This window comes from Piliocolobus tephrosceles, chromosome 10 (assembly GCF_002776525.5).
Source record: "Piliocolobus tephrosceles isolate RC106 chromosome 10, ASM277652v3, whole genome shotgun sequence".
Lineage (NCBI taxonomy): Eukaryota > Metazoa > Chordata > Mammalia > Primates > Cercopithecidae > Piliocolobus > Piliocolobus tephrosceles.
The window spans coordinates 65,325,100-65,343,764 of NC_045443.1; the positions used below are offsets into that span (position 1 = coordinate 65,325,100).

General features: G+C 40.3%; 1 long non-coding RNA gene across 2 annotated transcripts in view; it reads left to right on the top strand.

Moving 5' to 3' along the window:
• The window catches only part of LOC111528617, a 35,328-nt gene extending 16,920 nt beyond the window's left edge, over nt 1-18,408 (top strand). The window contains exons 3-4 of one of the 2 annotated variants that reach the window (XR_002727092.2): nt 5,983-6,690; nt 16,055-18,408. This is a non-coding gene — a long non-coding RNA (uncharacterized LOC111528617). The other variant, XR_002727093.2, reaches the window with a different exon arrangement.
• The last annotated feature ends 257 nt before the right edge of the window (nt 18,409-18,665 follow it).

The window sequence follows — 18,665 nt, forward strand, 5'->3', positions numbered from 1 at the left end:
TTGAAAATGCAGAAATCGCCGGTCTTCTGTGTCGCTCGCGCTGGGAGATGGAGACTCCAAAATTTCATTTTAAAAGAAACAACTTACCCTCTCAAAACATATTTTCTTCTCAAAATAAAAATGTTGGCTGCATGCAGTGATTCATGCCTGTCATCTCAGCATTTTGGGAGGCTAAGTTCGGAAAGTGGAGAATAGCTTGAGGCCAGGAGTTTGAGACCAGCCTGGACAACATAGTGAGACCCTATCTCTACAGAAAAAATAAAAATAAAAAACTAACCAGGCATCATAGTGCACACCTGTAAGTCCCAGCTATTCAGAAGGCTGAGATGGGAGGATCACTTGAGCCCAGGAGTTTCAGACTGCAGTGAGCTATGATTGCACTACTGCACTCCAGACTAGGCCGCAGAACAAGAACTCGTCTCTTAAAAAAAAATTAAATACATTCTTATAAAATACACATGGAAAAACGTATTTATTCCATACATTATCCCCCAGATCAATACGTTCCTTGCTCTGACCCATTGTTTTAATTTTTTCTGCTATTGTTCATATTTTCAGAAGATATTACCTGGGTAATGAAGTAATTTTTTTGTAAATTAATCCTAGTTATAATTACCTCAGTGAATTTGAGCATCTTACAGTCTAATTTTATGTACAGATATATGTTTTTCTAGGCAACAGATTTAGGGAGCTTCATTTCTATTCAAAAAGCCTAGGTATAAAGGCCTGGCATCCAGTGTGAGACCAGCCTGACCAACATAGTGAAACCCCGTCTCTACTAAAAAAAAGAAAAAAAAGAAAGAAAAATTAGCCAGGTGAGGTGGTGTGTGCCTATAATCCCAGTTACTCAGGAGGCTGAGGCAGGAGAATGGCATGAACCCGGGAGGCGGAGCTTACAGTAAGCCAAGATCGCGCCACTGCACACCAGCCTGGGCGACAGAGCAAGACTCTGTCTCAAAAAAAAAAAAAAAAAAAGGCGGCGGGTGGGGGGCCTGGCATCCTTACTCTATAAAGGATAGGCGCATTTTATAGACCACAAGACTCATCACTACTCAATAGTTACCTCACATTCCTAGTGTCAAACCCGAGCACACGCATACACACACATATATACTCGCACATACACACACACGTATAATGTGTATATATGTGTGTGTGTGTATATACATTTTCAATAGCTTGCTAATCATGATAAATGCTGTCTTGGCTTTTTTTTCAAACAAAAGTTTTCACGTATTTATTACTGAACCAACCTAGCGCAGAGCACAGAAACAAAGATAAAACATTTTTTCCATTAAAACATGTCCAACAGGACAGATAGTGGCAACGTTTCCAAGTTGATAAGGTAAGAGGCCAGTGACCCCTGTATAGCGTGAATCTGAGTGCCATCTCATGTGCAAGTCCTTATAGACCCATCAGAGTCTTCTCCAATGTCTCCTCTTGGAGTCGTACATGTTCTTATTACCAGTTTTCATCTGATTCCACTAGGGAATGGGATGATTTTGCTTTTGTTTCTTGGCCAGAAATCGCTTGATACTGAAAAACTTGCGAGCAGACATGGTGAGGAATGGAGTCAATCGCATACACCACAATGGCAGAGAAAGGGAGAGAGCCATCTTATTTTATTTTAATGAAATATTTTGCTTTGGAGAATTCAAAGAAAATATAGGAGGTCACCTGATTTTACCACCAGAGGGCATAAGACATTAAGAAATAGGGCAAACAATGCCCACTTGCTTGTGAGATTCTCTGATTTCATGGTTTGAAATCTCTAGGTGGCCACTTCAAAAAATGAACTCAAACCCTAACCTGAACCAGAACACAGACCTAAAAACAAAGGTTTAATATTCTGCTACTGAAACATACCAGGAGGGAAAGCAGTTCACAGTATGCACTGAGGGCCAAAGACAAATAGGCTACCTGCAAACGAGGATAGGAAAACGTTAGGAGGGGAAAACTATCTTTTTAAAATCCTCAACCGTGTTCTCAAAAATGTAATTTATTTACATTTTTTAATTACATTATTGATTTAGGTTAAACACTGAAATGTGTTGGCAGTGTTAAATTTCATGTTTCCTCTCCTGTTGATGTTTGAGAAAAATATTACCTGGTTAATGCAATCTTACCTACCAAAACAGGGATGAGCTGGTCTAGAATCAATGAGACCAAGGTCTTGAGTTCACATTGTGTGTGAATCAGTGAACCTCTCTCTAAAACAGGGCCAAGCCCTTCTCCTAAACTAGCAAATGCACATGGTGGGTCACAGGGGGAGTGGTGACAGAGCATGCATGTGCATAGCACAGACCCAGCACTGCCGTGGAGAACTGAAAATCAAACTGCACATTCTGCTGATGTTGTGTCAATGGACTCTCCCCATAAATAGTATTTTGATCTCAGAGTCAGATAATTTAAATTTATCCTATTCCTCTCACCACCCTCCCCTCAACTCCCACGTTTTACATTTCTATGTTCTTCCCCACCTAAGCCCTTACCCTTTTAAAAATCTTTGCTAGGGTGCATACATGGAAAAGGGGGTGAATTACTTATTTTAATGATTTAAAAATTACTTTAATTCTGCCAGTAGTTTTCCAAAGTAGAAGCAACTTGGATGGGCAGGAGATTTTAATCTTAGACATAGACCCAATTGGTCTATCTCTATTCTCTGCATGAGATGGCACCTTATCCATTACAATGATATCATTTCCTACCTGCCCCCCTTGCTTAAAAATCTCTAGAGCTCATTTCATAGATGAGGATTTTTGAGGGAAACTGCATCTTATTTGGAATTAACATGATATTACTATATCCAAAGGAGCCCTTCTGGGTTTGAGGATAATCACGACTGATGCTGCATTTCTGCAGCAGAAAGTATCAGTGAGCCACGTGTTGTCATGTGCTGTGTTCAAGTCTCTCTAAGTAGGTAAAAGTAAACTGGAGAACTGAGATAATCATCTTGACAAGTTAATCAAAATATTCCATAAACAGAATCTTTTGAATCTTCCAATCCAGGCTGTTCTTATTGTTGTGATACCTTGGGGAATACAAATGGAGTTGAGTGGGTCCCAGAGGAAAAGCCTACCCAGAACCTGCTCAATGTGAGTTCATAGTTCACAGATTCACAGAAGCTGATCATCTTCCTTTTTTTTTTTTTTTTTGCGTTAGGCACCTGATTAACCTCATGAGTCCACACTAGAAGTGACACCAAGAAAGAATTCAACTTCTCATTTCCCATGTGTCCCTCAAGGGTCCCTCATCACCTTCCCTTCCTGAATTCGGGTCAGATGGATTTCCTCCTTTCCCAAACTTGAATGCCTCCATTGCGCTAATGCTTACAGAATCCACATTAATTTGGGCATTATCTGAGGCTGTGTTTGTTTATATGTGGCAACAGTTTGTAAGTTTACTGACATTCAAAAACAGGACTCTTGGGTATACTGGAAAAAGCCTTGCCCTAGGGATCTGGACTGAGGTTGAAGCCATGCCCCCTCACACCTGGGTGGGCTTGGGTAAGCCCCTGGGGTAGTAGGGATAAAAACTTTAAATATTTGAAGAAAATGCAGCTTCTCTGATTTCTATAATAGATCTACTCTTCCTCATAAACATCTACCTCACTGGGTACCAGTGCATGGATAGCACCCTTTTATACTTGTCAATATTCAGTATTAAAGTCTCTTCTCTTTTAAATGGGCTCCCCCATGATGCATTTACTTTTGCATCTTCCCAGCTACCTCTCTCTCCCCAGAGGGTCTTCCCAGCTTCCTCTGGATCTTCCCAGATTCCTCTCTTCCTAATGCTGGGTCTTCCCAGCTTCCTCTCTCTTCTCTGAGGCTGGGGCTGATATAATCATGTGGCAGCAAGGGAAAGGCATGCCAGAGCCTTCTGGATCCTCAGTGCATGGACTAGTCCCCTCCCAGCTGATATGTCACTCGGTCTACATGGGTCTTTGGAGCATTTTTCTGGCATGCCCTCTGGTCCTGGCCATTTGTCTCTGGTTGTGCCTTCCTTCTCTACAGCCTCTGTGCATCTTCAGACCTCTGCCAATTCCCTGGTCTTCTTAGCACCAACACGTCTGCTTGTTAAGGCTCAAGGAACTTTTCAGAACCCATAGGATAAAGACTGTCACTACTATCTCACCTCACATATTAACAAAGAGTCTTCCAATATGGTCTTTTTTCCCTCAGTGCTCCAAACAGTGATGGGGAAAAATTGGACTCTTCTTTGGACTTTTCTTAGCAGAATGAATATACTAAAAACCTGCCTCTCCAATTTTCTTTTCTGTCTCCTTTTTTGCAGTCCACTGGCATGGAAGGATAAACATCCCACTTCTTTTTAACACCTATAAGGGACTTCTTTATATATATATCCTCTTTACATATCCTCTTTTCGTATCCTTTCTGAGGTGACATTTATAGTCTCCTAAAGAAATCATGGTGGACAAGTTGCAGAGACAGAAATCTAGTTCACCCACAAATCAAGATGTATCTGGAGAAATTCCAAAAATATTATCCCTCTTGCACCTAATTTTTCTAATTCTCAGTTTCCTCAGAAAAATTAAAGGCGGCAGGGCAGGTAATAATGCCTGCACCTACTCTCTAGAGGGAAGATCTCTGTGTGCCTCTTGAAATCAATTTGGGTTAAAACTGCAGGAACTAGAATTTCTTCAGATGCATTTATTCCTTAGAGGGTTTGTACCCTCAGAAGGCCTATACTGACAGACAATCCTGTCTTCTGACTTAGCCACGATACAGCATGTAAAAACGTGCACACGCATGCATACACATATGCGTGCATGCGCGTGCGCACACACACACACACACACAGAGCCATTCTCCCCTTGCGCCCTCCTCTTTGGAAATGTCCTCCAATCTGTGTTAGGCTCAAACAGGAGAAAAACACAAAAACCAAACCAAACCAAACCAAAACAATGATCCTTAAAGTCTCAATGTAATTACAAATCCAATATGTTAACTTTTCTTAAATGATCCTAAGAACAGACCACAATTATTTATGTATTCATTCAATAACTTGTCCTGGATGGTTGAATACCTCAGTAATCAAAATAGATCATGACCCTTGCCCTTATACTTGACAGGATGGGAAAGAGTGGGAAGAAGGGAGGCAGATAATAAGCAATATGCTAAATAAATAAGTAAATAATATTGTACATTAGAAGCAGAGGAATGGAATAACATAAATAGTAGAATACACAGGATGGAAATATTTATTATTATACGTTTGCTTCTCATATTTAAAGTAATTCATTTATTCATGTTTCTCTAGTTAGTTTATACCTTCCCAGGGTTAAAATAACCTTTAACCTCCAAGAAAAGGAATATTATCTCAGATCAGCTAAGACTGCAGGTTATGGGTTACTGATCAATGAATTCTTAGGGCCTGCGGTCTGCCTGAAACTTCTTGAGTGATTCAAATTTAATCCAGTAACCATCTCTCTGCCTTTTCCCCCTCCTTCCCTTCTTCCTTTCCACTTTTTAGAGTAAAATGTTGGAGGAGAAGTCAGTAGCAAGCAGCTAAGACAACATGGTATATTTGCTGAGTGCATAAATATTTGGTTTGTCACACACTAAGGAATTTGATTTTTACCCAACAGGTCATCAAAGGACAAAAGTAACAAGGTGGTTTTAAGAAACGTCTCAGGAAACTAATCAGCAGAGTAAATTTACAAGATAATTTTCAAAAAATTTCCTAATTTATTTATGCCATCAACCTTCTATAAAGAGTTCTGGAAAAAAGTTAAAGAAGGAAATTTTTTATGTATAAAACACTGAAAAACAAATTCCAGATTTTTTTATAAGCTGAGATTAATGAGTCAAATTCTAATGAAACCATCAGTATTTAGCCATCTCCCTCACTCATGGAGGAAGGGATCAGACATACCCATTGTGCTATTTGTCTGGGAAGAATTCTAAGACAGCCCCATGATCTCTGCCCAGGTATTTCATACATAATTGGATTACATTACAGGTGAAAGTACAGAGATTTGGAAAATATCATTAAGGCCCCAAATCAATTGAAAAGTTCATCAGAAAGGAAGATTATACTTGCTGGATCTGACTTAATTAGCTGGAAGCCTTTTTAAAGAGGGTTTGGACTTCACTGAGTCAGAAAGAGATTCTCCTGCTGGCACTGAAGGAACAAGCTGCCATTGGTCCTGCAGCTGCAAGGAAGTGAATTTTGCCATTAAGCGTGTGTGCTTGAAAGACGACTTTGAAACTCAGATGAGACCCTAGACCTAGCTGATTCCTTGGCTGCAGCTTTGTGAGACCCTGTCCTGAGGACCCAGTCAGGCCAAGCCTGGACTCCTGACCCATGGAAACTGTGAAATAATAAGAGCATGTTGTTTCAAGATTCTAAAATAGTGATAACTTGTTACAAAGCAATAGAAAACGAATGTACCCTTAGAACGATTTTTAAAAATCACATGGAACAGTGCTTATCCATAAAAACTGTCAGTGTGTGTAGTAAAGGCACAGAGCCTAAAGCCAGACTACATGGGTTCATGTTCCAACACCACCCCTCCTTGTTGTGCGACCTTGGGCATGTTCCCGTGTGCTTCCGTGCCTCAATTTCCACATTATGAAATGAAGATAAACACAGGACTCCACTCAGGATTATTTTGAGAATTAAAGGACTTAAGTTATACAAAGTCCCTAGAAGGGCAACTGGCACACAGTAAGTACTCTGTGAATCATTAACTATTCTTATATGATGCAGCTCTACTAATTATTGGTAGATCTAGATATATCAAAGACTCTCTTCACATACTCCTTTGACAAATAAGAATATCATCCTATTATAAACACTCAAGGCATTTGAAGAGATCAAATTTATCCCTGTGTTGAGTTTCAATAATCTATTTTAGTCAGGAAAAATAAATAATGGATGAAACGGTGCAAGACATACAATCTCAATTTTAAACTGAAAAAAATAGCTGGTGGAGACCTAATCATTCCTGAGAGTCTCTTAATGCTCTCTCTCCTCTAACATTTAAATATCAGACACAGTTTCAAATTAATCACTATAAAACATGAACAGCTAATGAAATCTCATGGTATAATTGCCACATGTTATTTTCAAGGAATTGCACAATGCAAAACCTCTATATTTATACAATAAAATAGAAGGAAAATACTTTAGGGAAGGCTACTTAGCCATGACAGATAGATAGAAAGACAGAAGAATAGGAAGGCAGAGATAAAGAGAGAGAGGAAGGGAGAGATGGAAGAAAGAAGGAAATAGATGACTTGGTGCACTCATGATGAGATGATACATCTTGAATCCCCTGGGTCAAATGGGTTGAATCTTAAAGAAATAAGTGAAGCTTCTTCTGAAGCAATAGAAATTGTTGAGCTATAGCTTAAAAAAAAAAAAAATCAGGCAAACTAAAAATGGAAAACTATTTTCTTATGATATCCAATTAGAAGAATTTAGCTAGGAAAAGGAAAAAGTCAGTTGTGATATGAAGTGCAATACTGCTAAAGACTAGCCACCTCAGAATTGCATGGGGGATCTTTTAAAAATTAGAGATATATAGTCTTTATCCCAGAGATTCTGACCTAGGAGGTCTGGAGTTCACACCAGTAAACTGTATTTTTAGAAAGCTCTTTATTAGTTAAGGTAATATAAGTTTTAGAAACAATCAGATTCCCAGGTGTCAGTAGATTAGCACAATAGAAATTAATTTCTTGCTCCTGGGATGGCTCATGGTGAGGTTGGTAGGAGTCTTTTCCACATGCAGTCATTCAGTGATCCAGACTCTTTCCATCAGTGGCTCTCCCATATGCTAGGGTTTCATAGTCATCTGCATCCACCAAGTAGAAGGGGAAATAGCATGGAGGAACACTATGGGAACTTGTAATGGACCAGACTGAAAGTAGCGTGAATTTTCCTTTTTCCTCTCATTCTGTTAAGGAGATCTCAGTCACAGGGTGACAGCTACCTACAAGGGAGGAAGAGAAATACCATCCAGATGGTATTTCAATAAAAAGAGGCAGTAGATTTCAGTGAACATGATGCAGTCTTTGCTACAAGCACTCCATGTGATTTTATGTACAACTGGTGCGTGATTAAAAGTTCACAGTCGAAAATACAACTTTTGAGTCCAAGTAATCTAAATTCCAAACTTGGCCATTTGACAGCTATGTGATCTTAGGCAAAATATCTCCCCTCCTTGTGCCTTGGTTTCTTCAGGTATTCATCTTTTAAGTAAAGATTAAAAACGTCGTACATCATAAGGTTCTTGTGAGACTGAAATAAGACAATATGTTTAAGATAACTAGAACCATAACTAGCACTTAATAGTAACACATATTTTATTTTAACTGTATTGTTTAGGAATCAAAGTGTTCTGCTATTTGAGATAAGAACTCAGATGCATCAGTATCAGAATATATATTTTGTCCCAGCTGAATTATTAGATCGGAACAGTTTTTTGTATTTTTGTCTTGTTTTGTTTTTTGAGTCAGTCTCGCCCAGGCTGGAGTGCAGTGGCCCAATCTCAGCTCACTGCAACCTCTGCCTCCTGGGTTCACTGCCATCTGACTTTCCTGATCCCATCCAAGTTTACATGTAAGGTCTTGTTCTTGGTCATGAACTCTTGATGACCATAAAGCTGATCAAAGCCTGGCTCCTCATGTGCTCAATTTACATGAGGTAGTCAATGTTCTGAACATAAGAATATAACCTCCTTCTGTGTTCTTGCCTTGGGCTGAACCATTCTCCTGCCTCAGCCTCCCGAGTAGCTGGGACTACAGGTGCCTGCAACCATGCCCGGCTAATTTTTTGTGTTTTTAGTAGAGACAGGGTTTCACCATGTTAGCCAGGATGGTCTCAATCTCTTGACCTCGTGATCCACCCACCTCGGCCTCCCAAAATTCTGGGATTAGAGGAGTGAGCCACCGTGCCTGGCCTGGAACAGTTTTTAAAGGTAGAATTTTAACGCACTAGAAGTTGGTTTCTTGCTCTCATAAAAGTTCCTGGGCAAGTGAGCAGCTCTCCTCCATGCAGTCATTCCGAGATCTTGTCTTTTTCCATCTGGTGGCTCCCCCATCCCTAGGCTTTATCATCATCTCCTCCAGTGTGTAGAGATACACTAGGGAAGCAGTACTCACTGTGGTCAGAGCTAAGAATTTGGTGCCGCAGTATGAAAATATGTGAAGCCCACTGAAAGAAGAATTGCTGTGTTTTTAAAATAAAATAAAAGCAACTTCTAAAATTAAGAAATTGAAAGTGTTGATAGTTGTTATCTCAAGCTGATCTTTATAATAATCTGATGATTTTAATTCAGAGTGTTTCAGATATTTTTAGATTTAACTTTGCCATGTACGAATGTTTACCACTACACCCAAGGGACTCTATGAACACCTATGGAATAGGACCTAAGCTTTGTGGTGCTAATCATTTGAAGCAAGCAAAACCATCATTGATGAGCTTGATGCTGTATCATTGAAAGGATTAATTTACAGAGTGGTTCTGAAGGCTGGACCACTATGAAGGCACTGTCCAATCAGTGAAGTTATCTATTTAAAGTAGAGATGACCTTTGTTCAGCATTTTTCAAAGCTGAGTCATGTATAGGCCTCTTTAATGAAAAATAATTTTCACTAAGCCACCTGAATATATCCATGGTTTTCTGGTCTTCAGATGCCAATTTGAGGAATACATTCCTAGTCAAAATAATTCAGCGCAAAATAAGTCTCTGCATGCCTCATCTTCTTGCTTTCTCCATCATTTTCCCAATTTCAAACCTTATTTCCCCCACCTCTTGCCATAATCACACACTTTTTGTGCTGCCCTCCCCAGTGAGCATCTCAGAACATGCTACCTTCCATCTGACTTTCCTGATTCCATCCAAGTTTACCTTTAAGGTCTTGTTCTTGGTTAATGAACTTTTGCTGACCATAAAGCTGACCAGAGCCTGGCTCCCCATGTGCTCAGTTTACAATATGGTAGTCAATGTTCTGAACATAAGAATACAACCTCCTTCTGTGTTCTTGCCTTGGGCTGAACTACATGTTAGGGAAGTGAGAGAAAAAAAATGTTTTGGATACCGTTCATGTACCAGGCCTCATAGAATCATTTCATTTTTTTACCCTTGTGCCCTTGGGAAATCATTCCAGCATTTCAGCTTCCTTTTACTCCTATGCAAAAGGAGGATGGTGACAATGTCCTAGGTTCAAATAATAGTTACTCTTTCTTTAGTTCCTTATTGTGTTCCTGGTTCTTTGTCAGGGGTTAGATGTATTATCTCATTGAATCTTCAGACACTGCTATGTGGTAGGTTTTTAGATGAGAAAACAGGCCAGAAAAGGTTTTGTAAATGGATCAGTCCATTTGGGCACAGTCCTCGGAACTTTGGTGTTTTTCAGGTGATATTGGCTCAGCTGATATACTTGCTTCCTAAGGCACAGTAACAACAGGAAACTGTCATGACTAGAGGCATATATACAATAAATAACCATCTCATCATGCTCTCAGTTTAGCAGCACTTGTTTGGTGGTTCTTTGCCACATCAGCCCACTTTACAAGTAGTCAAATAAGGTAAACTTAAATTTGACCTAGTTTAATCAAACTGTGGGTTGTGGTTCAATTATTCAACAATTGACTACTAAGAATTTAAACAGTTTTAACAACCACTATAAGTGCAGTCTTTCTTTTGTGGTCTCTCTCAGAAGCTAATGTTGCTATTTCTGACCACCATGTATATACTGTAACTCCTCCAAAATAACCTGAAAATGCAAAAGGAGTTACATTTTCACAGACACCCTATTTCAAAGAGCATGAATAGAAAGAAGGACCACGGAACTGATCTTGAGATGACGTTCCAGTGAATTCAAGCTCCAAATATCATCCTTGATTTTGCTCAATAATAACCTATATTGTTTGCTTCCCACTTAATGAGAAAACTCAAGTACAGACTGAACTTGGGAGTGCTGGTGTCAAGAGAACCATCAGAACGCAGCATGCTGAGACCAGTTGGTCTCCACTACTAGTACCATGCAGCCAAAGTGAGAGGACTGGCAAGGGCCAAAATCAGTGGTGTTGGGGCCTCACCAAGGCAGCCCAACCTTATGAGAGCTAAAAGTCACCCCTGCTCAGCCTACGAGGCAAGAGGCACTTCTCTTAGATAAGGATTAGAGAGACTAGAGAAGCTTCTCCAGCAGATTCCAATGCTGTTGCCTTCCAGTTTCCTGTTTGGCTTTTGCAAGCCTCCTTTAGTTACCCTGGAATGTCAGAACAAGCAATCTGCTTTGAGTTGGGGAAGATTTGATGTTTTTTTTTCGTGTGGGGGTGTTAAGTTCATCAGAAAGAAAAATGAAAAAAGCCCGCCTCCTGCACTCGGTAGTGTGGCATGGAAATGTAGCACATCCTACTCTGATGTTTCTTTCCTGCCTCCCTTAGCCCTAGTTACTAGATTGCGGTTTACAGGTTGTTTTGTTTTTTCTTTCCTTTTAATTGGTTTTACTCTTCATGCCAAGTTGCTTTAAGGATCTCAACTTTTTTAAGTACTAGGGAAAGCTTTGATCCAGCACCTGCCAGGACTGGAGAGAGGAGTTTGCAAATGTTCCACCTTCATGCTTTGCACCACATGAGGCTCTCTTCTATCCCATTTGCATTCAGGGGAGTTACTCTAAGTTTGGTCCATGACAGCCACTGGCCAGGAAAGGAAACGAGGACATGCAGCTATGTTAGCCTCAACAGAGAAGTTGTTCTTGAAGGCAGGAATAGACTATGCTCAACCAGAGGAATGCTGCCTTCACTTCTCCCTAAAATGAGGAGAGGAAAGGAGAGTAAAGGAATGAGAGGAGCACATGCAACCAGCTTCCTTCTCCCAAACACTTTTCACAAGAAGTCATGTCAAAGCCACAGACACAACCTGGGCCAGTGGTTTGAGGGGGTGAAGAATCTGGTTTGACTTGTATGAACTCAATTCAATTCAACAAGCTTAAGTTTATATCTCACTAATTATATCTATTATCATCACTTCACAGGCATACCATAGTTCCAGCCTTTAATTAAGGAAAGACGACTAGCAATGCATAGAGTACAGGATGAGGAGGTCTTTGCCATCAAGTGCAGAAACAGAACAGCAAGCCTTCTATAAAAACAACAACAGCTTTGCTCTTTCTGCGGTATACCTCCTTTTGGTTTTGTTTAGAGCTCCCTTGGGGATAGAGAGGAAGCATGAAGTGGCAAAAGAGGGAGGTTAAATGGCATGAAGCAGATACATGAAAACAAAAGCGGAAAGAACTATCAAGAGAGCAAAGTGATAGAGCTGGAAAGAGCAAGCCTTGTCCAGGGCATCTCAGCTCACTGCAATACAGAAGCTTTAGCCATTTTGCCTGGGATTTATTCAAAAACCCGTGAACCACTGAATGTATCATTATCTGATCTTATTGAATTAGCTCGCAGCACATATTTTCAGCACTTAGACAAACATTTCTGTGCAACTTAGATCTGAAAGTCAGGGTTTAGGATTTGGGATTTATAGGAAAACAACCCTAGCCCCACTTTCTCTCAATGCATTGGTGGAGGTTGGGGCTGCAGGGTGAAGGACCACCTAATACAAGCTGCCCTGCCTTCCTCTGGCAGCAGTTACACAAAGCCAAGCAGTTGTCTTGACCTCAGAAATTCTCAAAGTCTTTAGCAGATGAATGTGCAATATGGCACTCCAAGAGGGAGGTACAGTAGGTTACATGTCACAAATACATTTAATCTTTGAATTCCTCCCCCTTAATTTCACCTACTAATGTCTTAATACCTTCTACAGGGTCCAATTTGAAAAACGCTAAGTGGGATGGTTAATTTTATGTGTCCCCTTGGTTGGACCATGATGGCAGCTATTTGGTCAAACATTATTCTGGATGTTTCTGTAAAGGAGTTTTTGGGTAAGATTTGCAATTAAATTGGTGGACTTTGAGTAAAGCAGATTGCCCTCCATTTCATAGGTGGGCCTCATTCAATCGGTTGATGCCTTGATCAGAACCAAAGGTTGACTGTCCCCAAGTAAAAAGGACCTCTGACAGCAGATGGCTTTCTTTTTCCCATAGGACATTGGGGTACAGGTGGTGTTTGGTTACATGATTAAGTTCTTTAGTGGTGATTTGTGAGATTTTGGTGCATCCATCACCTGAGCAGTATACACGGCACCATTATTTGTAGTCTTTTACCCCTCGCTCCCCTCCCACTCTTCCTCCCAAGTCCCCAAAGTCCATTGTATCATTCTTTATGCCTTTGCACCCTCATAGCTTAGCTTCCATGTGTCAGTGAGAACATACGATGTTTGGTTTTCCATTCCTCAGTTACCTCACTTAGAACAATAGTCTCCAATCTCATCCAGTTCTCTGAGAATGTCATTAATTCATTCCGTTTTATGACTGAGTAGTATTCCATCATAATGTTTACCACAGTTTCTTTATCCATTTGTTGATTGATGGGCATTTGGGTTGGTTCCGTGATTTTGCAATTGCGAGTTGTCCTGCTATAAACATGTGTGTGCAAGTATGTTTTTGTATAATGACATCTTGTCCTCTGGGTTAGATACCCACTAGTGGGACTGCTGGATCAAATGGTAGCTCTACTTTTAGTTCTTTAAGGAACCTCCACACTGTTTTCCATAGTGGCTGTACAAGTTAACATTCCCACAAGCAGTGTAGAAGTGTTCCCTGATCACTGCATCCACACCAACATCTACTGGTTTTGTTTTGTTTTGTTTTGTTATTATCATGGCTATTCTTGCAGGGGTAAGGTGGTATCATATTGTGGTTTTGATATTGCATTTCCCTGATCATTGGTGATGTTGAACATTTTTTCATATGTTTGTTGACCATTTGTATATCTTCTTTTGAGAACTGAGCAGACAGCTTTTGAACTTCATTTACAACATTAGCTCTTCCTGGTTTGCCAGCAGACTGCTTTTGGACTTGAACTGCAACTCTTTCCTGAGTCTTCAGTCTGCCAGCCGTCTCCATCAGATTTTGAATTGGCCAAGCCTCCACAATCACATACACCAGTTCCTTAAAATAAATGTATTATACACACACACACACACACACACATACACACGCACACACACACCCTATTTCTTTGGAGAACCCTAATACATTACATTAATGTAAATTTGGAAAATAGAATGGAGTCTATTTTCAGATGGTCAGATGAATTGTAATTCTTTGTGAAAAGAGCCATGCACATTTCTAATGTACTATACAAACAGATTTTGAGATAAAGGGCAACTAAAAACGCAGGCACCAAGATCGAACGAATATAAAACATGTTAGAACAAACACAATTTTTTGTTCTGGCCCAGGGCAGAGCAAAAGCACCTGGAGAAGAAGGAAGGGCTCAAAATACCAACCAAAAACACAGTAAGACCTCTTACTGAGGTCTTATCTAAGGCGAGCCAGATGGACACAAAGCTTTTAGCTGACAATGCAGGCAGGGCAGGGCTGGATTATATGTTCACATTCTAAAAGTAAGGCCACAGAAGGAGGGATGTGGGGTCACCTGCTTCTCCATGATAAAGACATAAGCAGAGGAAAGCTGCAAACAAGCCACCCCTAAAGGGTAGAGTACATGTAAGGTTTGGAAGGGAAGGACCAAGACAAGATCTCAGGACACTTGCTGATCTTTTCACCCAGGGTGAGATAAGGTGTCAGGAGCAAGCAATCTCACCTCTCTGGCAGAGGCTTCACCTTCTCATCACCTCATATGTGCTACTTTGAAGCCTCTAAAGTTCTTGAAGCTTCTACTAGATTTCCCATTTCCAAGTATCCCAAACAGTGCAATTTTTCCTTAACTGTGCTTATGATCTACCCACTACCTCACATATTGGCTACATTTATTTGATTTTAATACTTTGTAGTCTCCCAAAAAGACTTGATGTTTATAGTAAAAATAAAAGGACATATATTAAAGAAGAGTCAAAGACCAAAGTCAACAAATAAAGGGGAAAGGAAAGGTCGTAAGAACAAAGCAATAGAAAGATCAGCCAAGTTTGAAATTCAATTCAACAAGTGTTGACTACAGATGTCTTTCCAAATCTAACTTACCCACAAGCATAGCATGGAAGTTAAGAGGGCTGCCACTTACTAGCTGTGACCCGAGGCCAAGTTACTTCACTGTTGAGTGCCTCCATTTTCCTATTTGAAAACTAGAGATAGGAAAAAATAAAAATAAAAATAAAAATAAAAAAAAAAACCTTTCCCAGAAATTGACACAACTTCAAATTATTGTCTATCTCTCTCATTCCTAATCTAGTAAAAGTTCTTGAAAGAGAGGTCTAGGAGAGGGGAAAGAAACCAACATTTATTGTGCACCTACTATATATTAACTCTATAAATTATGCATTTAGTTATCATAGACTTGTGAGAAAACATTTTTATCAATTATATAGACAAAATGGGGTCATGGAGGCTCCAAGACTTAGATCAGAAGCTACAGGAGACCTCAGATTTCCTCTCTTGTGATGCACACCATGGAGTGATGCTTCACACTGTGGGACTCCTGGGCTCCCTGCCTCAGAATCACTCAAAACCAGTCACTTGTTAAAACCAATGATTCCCAGGCCCTCACCCACACCTATTTAATTACAGTTGCTTGATGGTAGTGGTTTTAATAAGTCACCGACCACCATGATTCCCCTGTACACTCAAGAGCCATTGACTCAGTGGTTAGGAGCATGGACTCTGAAGTTGGGCCTGGTCCTGGTGTCGCTGTGTTCGAAGTATGTGACATTGGGCACATTACTCAACCTCTCTGAGACTCTTTACTTCATTCCAAACATGGAGATTACAGAACATCCTTCATATGGTTGCTGCAGTGATGAAATAATGAATGTCAGGTGCCAGGTTCAGAGTCTGGCACTTAGTAACTATGATCATTTCCTTCACATGAGAATAACTTAATTTCCTCTTTGCTTTCTCATTCAACTTCACAATTCACTGTATTTGCTTTTTTCTCCACCATTTAAGTGAAATCACCTGAACAAATATGACCTCCTTGCTAAATCCAATTGCCTCTTTTCTGTTCTCATGCAGGTGAGAGATCATTTGGTTTGCGGAGGCTTGGATTTGAAGCCTGGAAGCTGAGATGGGAACTAGTGAAAGGATTGGAGATGAATTTTTGGTGGAGAATTGAGAAAATTTGGAGATAAACTGGATGTAGAAGATAAAGAAAGAAGAGGTGCCAGGAATTACTCTCAGGGCTCAGTTTTGAACAATTAGCCATTTACCATTTTTGGTGGAGCCATTTACCAAGGGGAGGCACTAAATCCCTCTCCAGGGAATATAATATAAACTTTACATTTCTAGAAATCTTCCAAATGACTCTGATGGCTAACCCTAGTTAAGAAGGCTCAATCTAGAGAAGTAGCATAGAGAATAATGGTTACATTTAATGGCTAGTCATTATATCTTTCTTTGCAGGTAGCTTGTCTTGTTCAAACCTAGTATGAACTGGCCATATCACGAGAAAAGTTAGTTTAATCATCTATGTGGAAATAACTGGTTCATACGGCTATTGTAGTCTTATAAAACATTTGGAGTACTTCCAAGCTACTATTTTAGATGATTCACTTGAATAAGCCGGGTGTTTTCACATCTGTAAGCTTTAGCTCATTCCCTGCCTTTTGCTTGATGTGTTCATCTCCCCTTGTGATAATTTTCTATTTCTTATCCAGAGATAGCTTTCCTCTGACTGGTACCTCAAACCACCACCCGCCCAAGCCAGTCATCTGGGCCATTTCTCCTGCTTGCATGGGCTCACAGTTCTCTATGGATTCTTCTACCATAGAACTTACCACATGGGTTAGAGTTATTTATTTATTTTTTGTCTCCTGAACAAGACTTAGAACTTTTGGACCTTGCTGATCTTGTCTTATACAAATTTATCTCCACAGAACCTAGTCTGTTGTAGCTTGAGGCACAGAATGAATTAGATGGATTTAATTGAATTTAACTAAATTAAAAGCATGATACCCTCAGGGAACTCATCGCACAATCTAAGCCTCTTGCTTAATTAAAGTAGCCTATGAATGCAGTCACAGCAAGCTACAGCCAGCAGCCAGCGTATAGAAAACATTCACCCTACATGGCTATTTAGGGTGCCCAAACTTAAGCCTAAACCAGTCATGCCAGACGTAACACCTTTCTTATCTGTCTCTCACTTCTGCTGTGCTCTTCCTGAGCAATGTGGGGCCCATGCCTTTCTGAGGAACAGAGGAAGGAGGAAGGTGGGGTGGAGAGGAAGAAATACTCCTACAACTTTGCAAAACCTTCCTTTACCCCTCAATGAGGGACAGAAGGTAGAGAGAGTGGCTGTACGTGCTGTATTAACAGGCATGCTCAGGCTGGTTTGAGGCTTTTCTAACCACCTGACTTTGTGCAGAAGGTCCAAACACCATTAGGCAAATCCCGATAATGTTACAAGCACAGTGAACTACCCCAGAGCAACTTTTCTAAGAGGATCCATGGTTTTTACCATGCCTTTGAAGGGAAGCAGAATTTGAACTCTCTCATACTAATTCTTGCAGAGCCTTCAACCTCCATAAAGTGTGAAGGAAGTACTGATCATACATTTTAAACTAAAATAATTTGATTAAGGGTTTGGGTCTCTGAGAGAAAAGTTGAAGAGGACTATTCACTCTATAACCTCGAGGCAAATGGACACAGCAGGAGGTAATCTGACAGGTAAAAATGGAAACCTTTACAGCCAAGCAGATCTGGATCTAAATCCTGACTCATTTACTCTTTAGTTCTGTGCTCATTAAAGTTAATAATGATGACAATGATGATAATCGCTAACACTTACATGTGCTTACTACATTCCAGGCTCTGTTGTAAGTGCGTTGCATGTATCAGCTTACTGAAGATACCACCATCATATTTTATAGTAAAGGAATCTGAGGCACAGAAAAGTTTTGCAATGGATACAAGTTACTAAAGAGCTGAGCCAGAATTCAAACCCAGGCAGCTGGGCTGCAGATATCCATGCTTACACCCACTCTGCTTCCCTGCCTCCCACGTGCCTCTGGAGCACAGCGTCTGGCTTTCAGAATCTGAGTTTCCTTCCCTGTAAAGTGCATATGATGACGCCAACCTTGGTGAGGTCTGAAGGAGATAGTGTACCTCGAACCCTAGACACCAGAGGGGCACCCACACTAGAGTAGGTGCCTCTAATTTCAACTTGTACACTCACAATGTCCTCTCAGATTTCTAAGTAAACTAATAAAATTCTGAGATATCTAGAGTCCCCAAGAACAGCAAATGTGTGGGTGAACTGAACAAATTGGAGGCCTTAAAATTTACTGTTTAGAATCTTCCACTGATCCAGAAGGCAGTCATAGTCTGTGATGCCCGCTATCTCAATATTTCTAAATTAACTATGGCTTTTGTTACAGGCTAGAAGCTCAGCAACTGCTAACAACCAGCTGGAGGGGTAAGTCAAAAGCTATGAGAGCCCAAAAGGAGAACAATTATTTAGAACTGGAGGGGCCAGTTGGGAAAGTCTTTGAAGGGTCTTCAGAAAATGGCCCAAAAGAAAAGAGGAAAAGTCATTCTACTGAGAGGTGTTTGTGTAATCAAAGCAACCGAGGTCCAAGAACTCACACAAGATTTGAAAAGGGTGAAGGATGCCTGGAAAGCTGGACTA